At 35.2% G+C, this 13,904-nt stretch overlaps 1 long non-coding RNA gene across 1 annotated transcript in view; it reads right to left on the reverse strand.

Annotated features, from left to right (window-relative positions):
- The window catches only part of LOC131824177 (uncharacterized), a 253,679-nt gene that overhangs the window by 197,360 nt on the left and 42,415 nt on the right, over positions 1 to 13,904 (reverse strand). The gene's annotated exons all lie outside the window — the stretch shown is intronic.

The raw sequence follows: 13,904 nt of genomic DNA on the forward strand, positions 1-13,904 counted from the left end.
ATGTAAGAAAGATTTAAGGAATGGGAATACATTTTGTTGAAGGTAAGGGAAGATAGTTTTGTCCTAAATGAGATGGTTGTTTGGAAGGAAATGGCTTGGGACAAAAACCTGAAGGCAAAGGAAAGTTGTAGGTTTGTGAAGGGAAACCTTTGGAATGGAATTTAGGATGGCCAGGATGGACTAAGATTGAAATGAATGGTTTTTAAAGGTACACTGGTATAAGACTGAAATTCTCTCTGTTTAAAAGGACAAAGTTTTCTTAGATTAATTGATCTGCTTTTAAGAAAATGTAAATGTTTTTTTCTTTGCCCACCCAAAATTATAAATGAGATCTCTTTGACTCATAAGGCTTTCCTTAATATGCTAACTTACTCAAGGAGTACTGCTAAACCAATGATAAACCTTGAGTTACATTTGGGTAAATGTTGAAACTACTCTAGAGATATTATACATTTCCTAAAGTGTTAATGTTTTGATAAGGGTCATCACTTGATATTTAACCATATCTGTTCTGAGTTTTTGTCATTTGTAATTGTTTTCTCTCGTAAGATGAATTTCCGCCTTAAAAGAAATTCATATGGGAGACTTTCAGGACAAATACAGGTCTTTGATATGTTAAAATCCTGGAACTGAAATGGGTAAGAATTTACAGAAGTAAGGGCTGCATTTGGACTAAACCAGAATTAGCAAGTTGGGACTAGATAAACTGAAGGAAATTGTAATGGTGTGTCTCTTAATGTTTTGTCTTATTTTAAATGTCAGTGGTTCTGTAATGTTTGCTCTTCCAGACTAGGGAAACTTTTTCTTAAGTTACCTATAACTTATGTAAATAGGTAAGAGATGTAAAAGTACTCATTTGTAAAGGAATCAAGGCATTCAACTTTTCTCTCAATCTGAATGCTCTGAAACCAAAAGGTCTCAGTATTCTTTCTTCCGTGGCAATCAGTCATTTGCATAAGTTCAATAAGAATCTGTTATCCTTGTAACAGGACAGCATTGGAAACTGGTTATTTTCCAGGGCTTTGACTGGAATGTCATATTTGAAAAGACTCAGATATGACCAGACAGCTTTAAAGAACTAAGGTTGTTGACTTTATAAAACCTGGAGCTATAAAGCCCTTTGGAACTGTTGGCCTGAAACCTTGCTTACAGAGTTCCCAGCAGCCTCACGAGGTGAGTAAAGAATGTCACTTCGTGGCAGGATACTTTGGGAAGCTCAGGAAGAGGAATTCACCCAAATCAACAGTTATTGCAGGCATGTCTGATGGCAAGTACGTGGCTTGGCTTCTGGCCCGGAAAGGCTACTAAAAAGTTCAACCCAAAGATTCCTTAGTTGTTCCAGCAAAGCAGATTCTAAAAGATCTATATGATTACTTACTGTTCTTGCTGAGCTTATGTAAATAATTAGGCCAAGTTTGTTAAAACTGGACTTGTTTTTCAAATACATTAGTCCTGATTTGACTATCTCTGGAAATGAGGGTTATTCTAGAGAGAAAAATTATGTTTTAATAACACACCTTTATGGACGTTAAATTCTAGATTTAATTGTTTTTAGATGCTTGTTTACCTAAATTAGACAACTTGAGGTAAACTTCAGAGAAGTTGCACGATAGCTCATTTAGACAACCTTGCTTTTGCCAGTCAGTCAGTCCCAGATATAAGGAGCATTTCGGGAATTACAAACAGCCTTACCGAGTGCCCAGCACTGGCCATCCCAGATGTTACCAAGCCCCACTTGTATGTGGATAAAGAGGCAGGGGTGGCCAAAGGAGTTGAAGGAGTTGTGACTCAGACTCTGGGGCCTTGGCAAAGGCCAGTAGCCTATCTTAGCAAGAAACTAGATCCAGTAGCAGCTGGGTTCCTCCTTGCCTCCCCATAATTGCTGCCACAGCCTTCCTGGTCAAGGATGCAAGTTAATTGACTTTGGGTCAAAATCTCATATTGACCACCACTCTCACTATTGAGGGCCTTCTCCCGACTCCACCAGACTGGTGGATGACAAACGCCAGAGTGACGGGGTATCAGGCCCTCCTCCTCAATGATGCTGATCAGTCTGTACTCCAGGTCTGTCTAGCCCACTCAGGGATCCTAACTGCCCACACTGAGATGGAGACGGAGCTGGAACTGCATCCTTACCAACCCTGGGACTTGGTTTGGATGAGCTGCCGCCAAGTAGAAAACTTGGAGCCTCACTGGAAGGTACCCTACATCATGATCCTGACCTCTCCCTCTGCTCTCAAGGTCAATGAGATTACTCCCTGGGTCCACTACACCACATCCGTTGAGCTGACCCACAAGCTGTTCTCCAGGACCTCGTCCAGAACGGAAAAGTCAGCCCAACAAGGACAACCCCCTAAAGCTAAGACTGTGCTGTACTCGCTTCCCCCACTAATGTTGCTTACTTTTGTCAAAGACAGAGTCAGTACAGTTCAGCTCATGGTACTCAGACAGCAATACCAACCACCAGACCTTGTTGCTGAGACCAGCCCGGACCCATGATTGGGTCTTTCCTTAGATTCCTCTGAGAGGGGGAAATGGTGGAGGCCGAGAAAAACTAAGGCCATTCCACCTCAGGTTTAGCTTTAGCATAAGTACAGCCATCTCAGACCCCTGTGCCCAAGGGCTGAACTTTCCCCTACTTTACTTTGGTTTTAGGAAGCCCCACCCTACTTTAGGAAGTCCCACCCTGCTTTAGTAGCAGGAACCCTGCCTTAACTAAACTTGGGGTCCAAGTCCCTACTCCACTGTGCTGGGTATACTTGGGCCCAAGCTTAAGCTTGTCAAATAAACCGTCATGTGATTGCATCGGTGCTTGGCTCCTTGGTGGTCTCTCCGACTTGAAAACTCGGGTACAGCAGGTGATAGGTGTCTTCTTTTATTTATACTTATGTATGTTATTACATACATACATAAATTTCTTAAACTTCAAAGTCCTACCGAAATAATCAACCTGGTGATTCACGAACAGAATTAAAGTGATTGAGGGGGGGGAAAAAGGATTAAAACTTTCCCTTTTACTCTTTAAATTAATTTAATTAATTAATTTATTCCATGGGTGGGGCGGGATATATTTAACACGATTTATTGTATAATAAATTTATATTTATTATATAATTTATATTATATTTATAAATAATTACAGGGGCCTCTGAATGGCTTAGTCAGCTAAGCATTTGCCTTAGGCTCAGTGCATGATCCCTGGGTCCTGGAATGGAACACTGCCTTGAGCCCCACCTTAAGCTCAGCCCCAGGCTCCCTGCTCAGCAAGGAGTCTGCATCTCCTTCTGCCACTCCCCCTGCTCTTTCTCTCTCTCTAATAAATAAATAAAATCTTAAAAGAAAAAAAAAATTTACAAAGGAGACAAAGCCCAGGTACTAATTTAAGATGTGACAAAAGGAAATAATATGCATCTTGAAATAGATAAATTATGGTTAATTTGACATTTGTAAAGCATTTTAAAAAGGCATTAGGTATATGGAATAATTTATTTAAATTTATTTTTAAAAGATTGTATTTTTGATGGATGCAATATAGGACTTAATAATATAGCTACATTTTATATATTATATATTGGCTGGTGTTTTTCTGGTGTTTTTCATACCAGAGTGTGGTAAAATTTCTTATAAATACCTAACATGAAAAAAATGCACTCAAGAATTTATTTACTCTATCAGTGATGTACTTTTTATAGATTTACATAATCAGTTACATCTTCTAACCTGATGGCTCTGTGTTCTACTCCCACCTCAGCAATTTCATATTTATGTGGGTTTGAACTGAAGTTATAGCATGAGATACATCATTGCTAGCTTTAAAAACAAAAAATCGATAACAGCTCAGCTGTCAACCCCATTGTAAAATCTGTCCTTTATCTATCAGACTGCAGTATATAGCCACAGACTATGTAATTACAATTCTTCATAGCTCTACAAACTTCCTCTGACATCAACATGATTATTTCCTGGGGAGCTATAACTTTAAGCAATTCTCTGAGCTTCAAACTACATGAATCAGCAACTTGGATTCAAGATTCAAAGTGTCAGCAAATCATCTTTTAAAAATGGATATTTCCTGGAACATTTGGTTTAAAAAAAGAAAGTCATGTGGTTCTCCAAAATCTTCACAGGCCTGTGTGGATTTACTTTATTCTTTATTTTATTTTAATTTTTTTTTTAACACTAGGCTCACTGCTTACTCGAAAAGATTTCTAAAACCTCGAATGGTACCAAGAAGAATAGCCAGAATAATAACAGGTGTGCCTCACTTAAAAACAAAACAAAACAAAACAAAACCACATAAAAAACTAAATCCTCAAGATTGATAAAAATAGGCACTATCCAATTATAAAGGGAAATTTCACTTTGTAAACAGTTTTAATTACTTGCTTTAAAGAAATACACTTCTGATGAATTTAAATGCAATGCAACTTTCTGTGAAGGCTTCTACCTGATCTTGGTTGTACTCTTATGCTCCAAATGTTGTCATCCTTAATCTTTTCTAAAATGATGATCTGATAGCATGATATGGGCTTAGCATTAATGGGCTTAAAATCCTCAACAAGAATATGGTATGCAATTCTTTCATCTTTACCAGACTAGATTTGATGGAATACATTGATTATCCTACTGAAAACAAGTAGAAATTCTGGATAAAAAAAATTTTTTTAATAATCTATTTGAAGGTATTAAAGAACAACCAAAGCAGTGAACATGCAGGTATCAAGATCTGCAGAGAAGACAGGCATGGAGATGAACCTGACACTGGAGACAGCTTGTTGCCTCCTGCATTTGCCAATTCAGCTTGACAGTATACAAGTCAATAATGGGAGCAGCAGATACTAATAGAGACAGAAAGATACAAGATAACAGCAAGGGTATAAAGCAGTAGTGGAGAGGATGAACTGAACATTAGGTAATCTTAGGGAGCTGGGAGTAAAATTCGGGACTTTAGGGGACAGTAATAATAAAGGGCCCAGGAAAATATTTCAGATGGGGTATCTGAAAGTACTACACCAACTAAATAAGGGCTTAGCAGAAACAGACTAACATTTACCATGACCAAACCAAGTGAAATTGACTCAACTCCAAAATATATTAAAATGGTATATCCTTAGCTCAACTGATCACTAGAAGCAAAGTTAAATCTTATCTCAAGGAAGATGACATCATCAGATCATTGAACTATCTCTGCAATTCTTCACACACAATACTTGACATTCAGTAAATTTAAAAAAAAAAGTATCATGCAACTTAACAGAAGTCAAGTCTGAATGTCCAAAAAAAAAAAAAAAAAAAAAAGAAATGATTTAAAATAAAATAAAATGCTTATAAGAGACTCAGGTACTGGAGCTATCAGACAAAAATTTTAAAATAGCTATGAGTCCATAACATTAGAAGATATGATGAGTAATTTCAGGAGACAACTGAAGTCTATTAAAAAAAATCAAATAATACATATTGCATGGCACACTGGGTATGGTGCATAAACAATGAATGCTGGAACACTGATAAGAAATAAAATAAAATAAAATGGAAAAAAATCAAATGGAAATCATACAATTGAAAAATGTGTTAACTGAAGTTCAGCTGGAGAGAGAATTTGTAAATTGGGAGGTTGGTCAGTAGGAAACAGTAAGACTAAAGCAATAAGGAGATTTTTTAAAGATGAAAAAATGTAGAAGTCATATTGAGATTCAGTCAAAAAGTAGAATATATTTGTTATTAGACATCCCAGAAAGAGTGAAGAAAGGGAAATTTGCAGAAACGATACACAAACTGATGTTGACAAAGTATTTTCCAAAATGGAAGGCATTAAGCCACAAATTCAAGCATCAGTGCAATCACTAAGCTAAATATTTATATGTATGTGTGTGTGTTATATACAATTAAATTTAAATTTAAATTTAAATCACTAATACACAACAGGCAAGCAAGGTTAAATGGCTTTAAAATATAAGGTTCTTATATTTCCGAGGAAATGGTAAACATACCAATTTACACACCTTAAAGAGACAAGCATACATATTCTAAACTCTAGAGTTACTACTAAAAAAATATAATATGCTAATGAGGGAAATAGATAAAATGATAAAAACCTAATTGAATAATATAAAATCAGAAAATAAAAGGAATATAAAATAGGTGGTAAACACTGAAAATAAATGGTAAAATTACAGGTTTACATGAATATCTAAGTACTTACTTTAAATGTAAATAAATTAAATATTTTAGTTAAAAGATAAATAATGGGGCACCTGGGTGGGAGTCACCTAACTGTCCAGCTCTTGGTTTCAACTTAGGTCGTCATCTCGGGGTTGTGAGATCGAGCTCTGCCTTGGGCTCCATCCATGCTGAGTATGGTGTCTGCTTTGGATTCTCTCTCCTTCTCCCTCTACTCCTCCTGACCATTCTCTCTCTCTCTCTCTCTCAAATAAATAAATCTTTTACCAAAAAAAGACAAATGCTGCCAGACTAAATGTTACTGATTTGAAAAATTCAATTCAATTCTATTGCTCTTTAAATAGACGTATAATAAACATAAGGATGTTGCAAGTTTGGAAATAAAAGCATGAAAATGCTATAGTACATGAAATTAACTGCTATGGACTCAATCATGTCCCCACAAAATTCAAATATTGAAGCCTGACCCATAATGTGAATGCTTTTAACTATAGAACGTTAAAGATTAAATGAGGTCATAGGGTAGGACACTAATCTGACACTACTGGTGTGGTGGCCTTTTAAGAAGAGGAAGAGAGAGATCTCTCTCTGCATACATGCATCCAGGGAAGGCTAGGTGAGGGCATAGAGAAAAGGCTGCCAACTGTAACAAAAGGAGAGAGCTCACACCTAACACTAGCCCTAGCGATATCTTGATCTTGGACTTCCAGTTTTCATAAATGTGAGCAAGTAATGTTGTATCACTGAAAGAGATCCAGTTTATGGTATTTTGTTATGCAGACTAAGTTACTAACAAAAAGAAGCCTCATGAATTAAACTACTCTCACATAAAATTTAAGACTATATTACTATAACCAATGGGGATAGTGTATGATGATAAACTATCATCACAATGATGATAAAACAATCGTTCTCCTGTTGTTATTTTTTGGCAGTGACAACCTCACCTCAAATTACAAAAAACAAAAGTTGACAGAACTAGAGGAGAAAGGGACAAATCTGCAATCAGAGAAGGACATTTCAATATGCTTGTCTGAGTAATTGATTGAATATGAAAAAAATATAAAGATAAATACTTGAAAATAATAATTACTAAAACTGACCTAATTGACATATAAAAATACTGCACTGGACAATCATAGAACATATTTTTTCAAAAACACAGTGAATATTTTACCAAAACCAATCTTATATTATGCCAAAAAGAAAATAACAACAAATTTTTAAAAATTTAAGTGATACTATAAGGTGTCTTAGCCACCATGTAACTGAAAAGAAATCAAGAATAAAAAGATGACTAGAATATCCCCAACTTTGGAAATTAATCACTTGTAAATCTATGGCTTACATGAGAAATTGTAATGTAAATGAGACAATGTTTTGGATTTAATGACAAATATATAATTAACCAGAAGTTATGGGATTCAATTAAAACATGGTCCAGACACTATTTATAACTATAAAGGTATATATTTTAAAAAAGGAAAGAGTGAAAACTTGGGATCTGAGCATTCATTTTAAGAAATAAGAAAATAGTAACTAAAACTCAAAAATTAGAAATGGAGGAAGTAAGAAGTTTTGTGGGGGGAATTAACAAAATAGAAAATGAAAGAAAAATAGAAATGATCAATAAAGCAAAAAATTGGTTCTTTGGAGAAACGTATAAATTTACAAACTCTGGGAAGAGTAATTACACGTTTAGAAGGAGTTTGAACATTTCGATTAAAAGGCAAAATCTTAGAAAAATTAAGTTTACTAACACTGACGAAGAAGAAATGGACAATCTGAGTAAAAATTATATCTAGAAAAAAGAGTAAATCAGGAAAATAATAATAATAATATTGCCAGAAAGAGAACTCCAAAATTCAAATGGCTACTTAATTGGATCAGATACTTTACTGACCTAATTATGAATATCCACTAAAAACCTACAAGAAACTTTAATGAGGAAATATTTGCGTCTTCATTTTTAGGGTTGGATGAGACAAAGGCTCATGCTTAATTAACACTATTATTGAAATGTGTACAGAAAATACAAAAATAGATTAAAAGTTGGAAAAATAAAATAGTCATTATTAAATATATTTTAAAGGTGGTACCTACAAATTTGGAGGAAAGTGGAAGCTGCTGGATCTGGAAACTTTCCCATACCCCACCAAAAAAGACTTCAATAATCAAGAACACAAACCAACATAAGCTTTGCCTTCAATTTTACCAGGAAACAGACATCTTTATTAAAATTATGATTACCTGTATGTTGAGAAGCAGCATTTCTCTTTTCATCTGTCACCTCAAGGTTGTGGATGCAGGAAACAATCAATGGAGGACACCAGAGAGCTTAGACAAAATAGAGGTTGAAAGTACTCCTACTACCAAATCTGGAATAATTTGGGTACCAAAATAATTAAATATAATAATAAATTATAAGCCAATGGAAGAATGAGAATTTTTAAGTCTAAATGATAATACCTAGATTAGTGCATAAATAAATGGAGGAGAAGGGAAGGCTCTTTCATACTCTGGAATTTTGAACACCAAACACTAATTGGTAAATATGGAGAAAATGCTAGAAATGAAAAATTAGCACTTTTCAATTTTTACAGCAAAGTCTGATTCAGGCTAGAAACACAGGGGAAATTTTTGACAAGGATCAGAATATCTGAATGGCCTTAAAGTGTCTCCTTAAATAAATCTTGGTAGTTAAAAGTGAAAAACCAGTAACTGTCCTGTGGAAAATCTGCATTCCTCCCTTGACAAGATGATCAAAATTAACATTACCAGCAAGAGGCACATGAACACCGTGTGCCTCCAGATGTGATACTGTGAGAAGCACACAACTTCTCTTATGTAACATGAATCACATCACAAAAAAACATCAGACTATACAAAATGAGAAATGCTGTTACTTCAAGTAAGAACTACATCCTTAAAAATTATCAATGTCATAAAAGTCAAATTTTATGAAAGTATTCCATGTTAGAAGGAACTGGAGAGACAGGGATGCCAATTTTTTTTCCTGAAATTAGACTGGATCTTCTGCTGGAGGGAAAAAAAAATGCTATTAATGACCTGGTTGGGACAATTCACAAAATCAGAATCAATCGTAAATTAAAAATATTCTATCAAAGTTACATGAAGTAAAGTTGATAATCGTATTGTTGTACTTAGGGAAGACAATGATGCCTATTCATAGGAGATACACTCTCAAGTACTCAGACCTAAATTGCCATGATATGAACTACTAATTGCCAATTTGACCAGACAGAAATGTTATACACATATACCTAGGGAAGAGAAATAGAGAAAATGAAAATAAAATAAGATAAAATGTTAACAAGAGATGAATCTGGATAAAGAGTATTATGTGTGTTCTTTGTACACTTACTGTAATTTTTGAGTTTCAAATTATTTCCAACTTAAAAGTTTAAGAATAGTTAAAAAGTCATTATGGACGGATGATAGGTTTGTGGGCCTAGAAATTTTAAATATCTCTATGAACAATTTATTAATAATTGAATATATATTTACCTACATACACATAAATACACCTACATATACATAAATACATACGTATGCATAAATTTACCTATATACACATAATACACAGACAGATATGCCCACATGCACAGAAAAATAATGTTGAGTGAAACATATATCAAGTGTGGTTAAGTTTGTTTCTATACACGAGTGACAAAAAAAAAAAAAAAATAGAAAAATCTTGTAATAACACCAAAGAGTTCTTCATCAGAGTTAGTCTAGGAAAAAAAATACAGTCTTTACATAGAAAATGACTACAAATCAAACCAGAACAACAACAACAAAAAAAAGAACATTGTTAGGATTAAGGGTCTAAATAATTGTGGAGGGATATGCCATATCAAGTTTTGAAAGATTCCATACTGTTATGATGAAAATTCTCCTAATTGATATATAGTTATAATGCAATTATATTAACATTTTGGAAAATACGGGTTTGGATATGCAAACTACAAAATGATTCCATTATATGGATGGCCACAGGTTTCAAACAGTTTTTAAGAATAAAGTTGGTGGATTTATGCTAAGTGATAACTAGAGTTATAAGCTTCTATAATTAAGATACAGAATTAGTACAATGTTGACAAACAGACCAATGGATCAGAATCAGACATGAATCCATACATAGCTATACATTTAACTTATGACAAAAATAGTTCTGTTAGAGAGAGGTGACAGAAAGATAACCCTTGGGGTAAATATGACAGGGTTAGTTAGATATTCCCATGTCAGTAAAAAATCCAGATTCAGTTTTCTTTCTTTTTCTTTTTTTTTGTAAAGATCTTATTTATCTGACAGAGAAAGAGGGAGATGTAGAAAGGGAGAGTGCCCAAGCAGGGGGAGAGGCAGACAGAGGGAGAGAGAGGAGTGAGATTCCCATTGAGCAAGGAGCCAGATGCAGGCTTGATCCCAGGGCCCTGGGATCATGACCTGAGCTGAAGGCAGACTCTTAGCCCACAGAGTTACCCAGGTACCCCTGGATTCATAGTTTTCTATTGCTATACACAAAAATAAATTTGAGATAAATTGAGGAAAATGTATAATATTATCTTACTGGGCTTGGCAAATATTTCTTATACAGGACACTAAAGCAAAACCACAGAGAGAAATGTTAGATTGTACTACATTAAAATTTAAAACTGATACTTATCAAAATCCCTATTAAGAGAGTAAAAATTCAAGTCAAAGTTTAAGAAAAGATGTAAAACATGTAATTGATGAACAGTTTGTTTTCAGAATATATACAAAATTCTTAAAAACACAAAAGAGATAAAATCCAATAAAGTAATGGACCACAGACTTGAAAAGATGCTTCACAAAAGGAGAGATACAAATGCACATAAATATGTAAAAGTATTCTTAATCTTACTAGCCACCAGGAAAATGAAAACAAAGATGAAATTCTATTCCTACACTAACCAGTTTGGCTAAAAATACAATAAACTGCCAATGCCAAATATTGGCAAGTATATGGAGCAACTGAAAGTCTCACACTTCTGTTGTTTGGAATACAAATTTGTACAATCACTTTGGAAAACCATTTTGCAGTATTTATTAAAGCTGAGCGCAGGCATACTCTGTGATATTTCTTAGTAGATACACAAAAGAAATGCATACATAAGTTTTCCCAAAAGCATGAATATTCATAGCAGCACTATTTGTGATAATCAAAAAGTTAAAACAACCTATCAACAGAATAAATAATTGTGATACATTCATAAAACGGTAAACTATATATCAATAAAATGAAGTGCCCTCCATGCAATGGAAATTAGTCTCACCAACATTACACCGAGTCAAAGAATCTAGGCACAGCAGAGTATATAATGTATGTTTCACATTTATAAGAAGTTGAATCTAATTGTTGGCATCAGAAATCTGGAAAGTAGTTATCTGTAGAGAAGAGGATGTTAATGAAAAGGATAGGTATGCAGAATATCTGGACTCCTGGTGACGTTCTACATTTTAATCAGGATAAACATCATAAGAATATGTTTCTCGTATTATAATTCCTCAGTGAGTACTCATGAATTCTACATATTTCTACTTATGCTATAACTCAATAAAAGTGTGTGTGTATGTGAATACTAAAATCTTTATACTGCCCGTCAGGTAGTCTAATATGACTGTTACCATCAGCTTAAGTCAAGTTTTGCTGCATTAACAAATGACTCCACAAATCTCAGTGACTTACAACAGTAAACTTTTCTTTCTCATTCATTTATATGTTGGTTGTGGATTGCCCTCTGATAGAAGGCAAATGGAAGAGTGATGGCAGGATCAGAGAATGGCTTTTAATCTTCCTTTCGGGTGTTGCCTATCTCACTTCTTGTTCACCTTCCACTTGCCATATAATCCATGTGAACGAGCATCAATGAAATGGGTCACCCACGAGGAAGGACACCGAAAGCAATGGCTCCCAAAGACCTCCATTATGTTGCCATGACTATATCAGCAACTATATCTTCTCCACCTAATACTTTAAGCTCCAGGCACAACGGACTGTTTCTCATTTTCTGTACTCATTCTGCTATCTCTGAACTTCAAGCCTTTGTTGACCCCATCTCCCTGGCCTGGAATGCCCTGTGATGCCACACTTTTAAACTTTTTTTTTTTTTTTTTTATAATTTTTTTATTTTTTATAAACATATATTTTTATCCCCAGGGGTACAGACACATGAAAAAGTGCTCCATATCACTCGGCATCAGGGAAATACAAATCAAAACCACAATGAGATATCACCTCACACCAGTCAGAATGGCTAAAATCAACAAGTCAGGAAATGACAGATGCTGGCGAGGATGCGGAGAAAGGGGAACCCTCCTACACTGTTGGTGGGAATGCAAGCTGGTGCAGCCACTCTGGAAAACAGCATGGAGGTTCCTCAAAATGTTGAAAATAGAACTGCCCTATGACCCAGCAATTGCACTATTGGGTATTTACCCTAAAGATACAAATGTAGTGATCCAAAGGGGCACATGCACCCGAATGTTTATAGCAGCAATGTCCACAATAGCCAAACTTTTTTTTTTTTAACCTGGCTAAATCCTACTCAAGTTTCTGTAAGACTCAATTCAAGTAATTTAATGTATGAATTTCAAAGTTTTTAAAACCTTGTGTGCCATGGACAGAGATGCAGCATCATGAATACATCTGTGACAGGTCAATGTAACATTGTGTAGAGAATGACATTTCTGGGTTTCTCTTCTCTGTGAAACCTTTGTGACCACCCCTGGACAACACAGCTCTTCCTATTCCAGCTATTTACTGTGCATCTCTCTATCACTGCACATACTTTATAAGCTTTTCACCCTGGTTAGACTACAGCCCACTTGAACATAAGGACAATGTTTCACTATGTGCTTTTTCTGTAGTACACTGTAGGTGTCCATTATATGCATTCCATTATAGCCTATCTCAATTTATAATTGATCTTGGGCAAAGGTGACTTTTATAACCCCAATGCTATGATTTCTACTATATTAATTTCTCACTCTCCTAAAGTGCCATTCTTTCTCGGTCAGGCGATTTTCTGTTTGGTATGCTTACTAGACCCAGAACCTATCTGTGAACAGCAAAGAAGCTCACTGTGCATAAATTAATACAATACACATTCTTGAAACACTGGAGGTAGTTGCTCGGCAAATGTGGGATTAAAGTGGAGGGGGAAAAATGGAGAAATGTCTGGGCAATTAACACCTCCTCTCTCTAGCTGCTTAGAAAAATCACTCCAGTGGGAATAGTTAAAAGATAACATAGTACATGTAGCCCCTGAGTATTAAAAGGATGATAAATAACCAATATAAATATTTATCTCAACTCTCCTTTGAGAGTTAGTGAATCATTTATGTTTTCCAATATATCTAGCTGGTTTTGCCCCTTAAGATGACAGAGAAATGATCTTTGGAAAAATACCACTGCACACATCTTGATGAAGGTATTAAAAATCATTTATCACAGCCACTCTAATTATACAGTAGGAATTTTTCAAGTAGTTCTGAGAAAAACTAATGGATGGTGACAGGTCTTGGGCTGTCCATGCTGACCCTGCCCCGAAATGCCTCATGGCACTCACTTTTGAGGAAAAAAGACCCTTCTCCCTTTTTGTCTCATCTACCTTAGGAAATGATGTGACTTTTCTCACTTCATCCTATTGACATTCTTCCGTTACACTTCATTTATGCAG

The sequence above is a fragment of the Mustela lutreola genome, chromosome 2 (assembly GCF_030435805.1).
Source record: "Mustela lutreola isolate mMusLut2 chromosome 2, mMusLut2.pri, whole genome shotgun sequence".
In the NCBI taxonomy this organism is placed as follows: domain Eukaryota; kingdom Metazoa; phylum Chordata; class Mammalia; order Carnivora; family Mustelidae; genus Mustela; species Mustela lutreola.